The 3,612-nt window shown below is 36.2% G+C and overlaps 1 protein-coding gene across 1 annotated transcript in view; it reads left to right on the top strand.

The window, feature by feature from the left end:
• LOC117175324 overlaps nucleotides 1-3,612 on the top strand; it is a 32,324-nt gene that overhangs the window by 23,613 nt on the left and 5,099 nt on the right. The window lies entirely within an intron of this gene.

Below are 3,612 nucleotides of genomic sequence, written 5' to 3' on the forward strand. Positions count from 1 at the left end.
GAGGGAGCTCTTCTTAATATTTTGACACCAAAATCATGTCGATACACCTTACCGACTGCGAGTAAAGCCACCCACGCTTTAACTTGACAGACTGTACATTGCCCGGAAAATACCCCAAGAAATGCGAAATAGCTGTTTTATGTAAAATTCACCCTAAAGACAGTATTTTTTAAATTTCTTCAGCATCAATGATTTTTATTCGAAAAGTGACAAGTCAAGTGTCCCCCCTTGGCGGCAGGGTATTGTGAAAAATGTGAGGGTGGCGGCCCTACCGCTCCCCACAAAGTGCATAAAAAGTTTGGGAATCGCTGCTCTAACCCAACCCTCGATGGGGGCTTCGTAGAATTTTCACGCGGTCCCCCGCTGAGGGCCCTCATTCTAAGAGGCCTTATCGGGGCTTTTTCCACACGGGATGTTAAAAGTAATATTTTTGTAGGATATTTGGGAACAAAAAAAGATATCTTTCCTAATGCACCGGAACGGAGACAGTTTAGTTGTATAATTTTGTTTATTACAATTTTTAAGCAATCATGATGCTGTTACTAAATGATAAAAAGTGACATTTTTGTGAAAGACAGTTTGCATTTATTTAAATAATTAAAATCACTTCCTCCTTTTCATGGGAAAGATGGAATTTTTTTGTTTTTTCGAATCTCTTACACAGTGATTACGGAATAAATAAGGTTTTCTTATTCAACTGTCAATTATCCAAAGACGTAAAAACAGAAGAAAATAAAATTACAAAGAGGACAAGGTGTTGAAAAAATTTAAAAAATTAAATTTTCCCGAAGAAACAAAAAAAATATACTAAGAGGAAAATTTATAATAAGTAGACTATATTAGCGCCTATTGTTCCTAAATATTTAATTATTCAAACAATCAAAACAGCTTCACCATTTTTAATAATTTCTTCTTTCTTCTCATCGATTTCGAAAAAGCGGAAAAAACTTGACAAAGTGGAACAATAAAAATTTTTTAATTTCATAAAAGGGGTATAAGTTTGAAAAAAATCAAAAATAGTTTTTTTCTCACCCGAAGAAATGCCACCCCGGGCCGGGCAGCCCCCGAGGGGGAAGCCAGTCCGGGCCCAGCCACTCTGCAGCCCCCCCCCCCCCCGCTATGAGGATTATTTCATTGTCATGAGATTTAAGGCTGTTTCAATAACTAAAATCCTAAAGATATGGCTCAATTCAATTCTAATTATCTGAATCATTTTCCTGATGTAATTTTAAGAAAATGGAGAAAAGTTGATGAAAATCGGTTAACATTTCGAGTAATTGAGCATATCGTTAAGAACACGCCAAATTACAAGAACTGTCAACTGGCATTGAAGATATTAACCGATTTTCATCAACTTTCTTTTCATTTGCTTAAAATTAGATGAGGAAATTGACTCAACTAATTAAAATTCAATTTATTAACATATTAACACATTTTAATTTTTCTCCACCGGTTCGAATTCTCTCGCGTGAAGGATAGTGTGTCAAGCAGTGAAGCAGTTCAGTGGCCCCCCTTGGCGGCAGGGTATTGTGAAAAAATGTGAGGGTGGCGGCCCTGCCGCTCCTCACAAAGTGCATAAAAAGTTTGGGAATCGCTGGAATAGACTATATCAGTACATATTATTCCTGACAATTTCAGAGGAAGATATGTGGTGCTTTTGAGAAACATTTCTTTCCTTTTTTTCAAAAAATTGAAATAACTTCACCCGCCGCGCCGGTCTGCATGATTAGCAATCGATTCGATCGCCATGATAAAAAATATATTTTTATTTATTTTTATTATAAAAATATTCCTTGGGGTGCTGAAAACATAATAAAAGACGTCCATTTGTGACCCGAAACGCATAATTAGTTATCTTATCCACCGAATTAAAAGTTCTTTATTTTCTTAAGATATTATTGCAAAAAAACTTGGAATTATTTTTTTTAAAGAATATTAATAGCTTTAGAAATAATTGTCATTTCTTGAGGTTCTTAGTTTCATTTAAATAAAGTCTTAATGGTCTTTTCTGATTTTGGTATTTTTTCTTTGAGATAAATAAAGATAAAGCATTCCTCTTGTAAAATGAGATCAAGAACTTTTAATAATATTAATTATTATTGCTATTATTTATTTATTATTTAAACGTCGACAAACTTGATAAACTTAAAAAATGTTCGCTTTTAGAGATATTTTGTTTTAATTCACGACTCTCTCGGTTCCCGTTCTGCCCCCCTCTCCCGACCCACCCTTGTTAACTGAAATTCTGGTGGGACTGACGTTATAACTACAATCTTCACCCTATGACGATTTGCTACTTAACTTTGACATGATTTCGACTCCGAAAATAAACCTATTGCATAAAGGTGATAGTTGGGCGTATAATCTAAACAATGAATAAGACAAACTACAAAATAGCCTCGGAAAAGCTTGGAACTTTAATTGACAAAAGGCATGCACACGGAAAATCTAAAGGTCGTGTTTCAGGCGACGAATGGAGACTGGGTGTTTTGAATGCTATGGGGGTAAATGATCTCAAGGTAAAAGAATTGCGTGAAACTATGGACATGAGGAAACTAGATATTTTATGTGTGTCTGAAACAAAAAAAAAGGGATGCGAAACTAAAGACATAAAAAACAGCGTGTTGAAAGGCGAATTTGAAATATGGTCAGGAGTAGACAGTGAATCACATGGTAAACAAGAAGTAGATCTGGTTTTGAATGAAAGAGCAAAGCAGCATCTCGGGGACCATGATTTCGTATCTCCCAGACTGCTATGGGCTAGAATCAAAGTAGGAATCAGAAGACTATTTATCAAAGCATGCTACGCGCCAGTTGACAGTGATCCCAGAGAAGTAAAAGACGCCTTCTGGGACACTTTAAATGACACAATAAATATTTTCGAACATGGGGATAAAATAATTACACTAAGAGACATGAACGGATGGGTGGGCATCCAAAATCGGGATCCAGAAAGAGTACTAGGTAATTTTGGGGATCCAAGAACAAACTATAACGGAGATAAATTAGTTGGTCTATGCTTAGAAAGGGGGCTGTTTATTACAAATACTTAGTTTAGGCATAAAATGATCCACATGTACACCTGGTCTAAAGGAAATAGCCGCAGTGTAATTGACTTTCTTGTTGCGGATAAAAGACTAAGTGAGTTAGTCAAAGATACAAGGGGCATGAGGGGTCCTGAATGCAATACTGATCATTACCTTCTGATCTCAAAAATTAACTTAGGTCCGGGATGGAGAAAAAAGAGAACCAATAAAACAAAACAAAACAAACGTGAATCAAAATTGAGAACCTACAGAAACCGGATGTGTGAATAGATTTCCAAAATAAGATAATCGAAAGCATAGATAGGGCATCATTGTTAGATGAACGGTCGAAGTGTGTGGTACCGCAGTTGTAGGAAGAATGGCTAGTAATGCGTGGTGGAATGATGAAATTCAGGCTGCCCAAAAAGCAAAGAGAGAAGCGTACAGGAGAACTTTGAACATCGCAGGTCTCAGCAATGAAGAGAGAAATAGACGTAGAAATGATTATAGACACGAAAACAGGATACTCAAACGATTAGTTAAGGAACGTAAAGATACAATTAGAGCAGAAGAAGAGATGAAAATA

Source organism: Belonocnema kinseyi, chromosome 6 (genome assembly GCF_010883055.1).
Source record: "Belonocnema kinseyi isolate 2016_QV_RU_SX_M_011 chromosome 6, B_treatae_v1, whole genome shotgun sequence".
Classification (NCBI taxonomy): Eukaryota; Metazoa; Arthropoda; class Insecta; order Hymenoptera; family Cynipidae; genus Belonocnema; species Belonocnema kinseyi.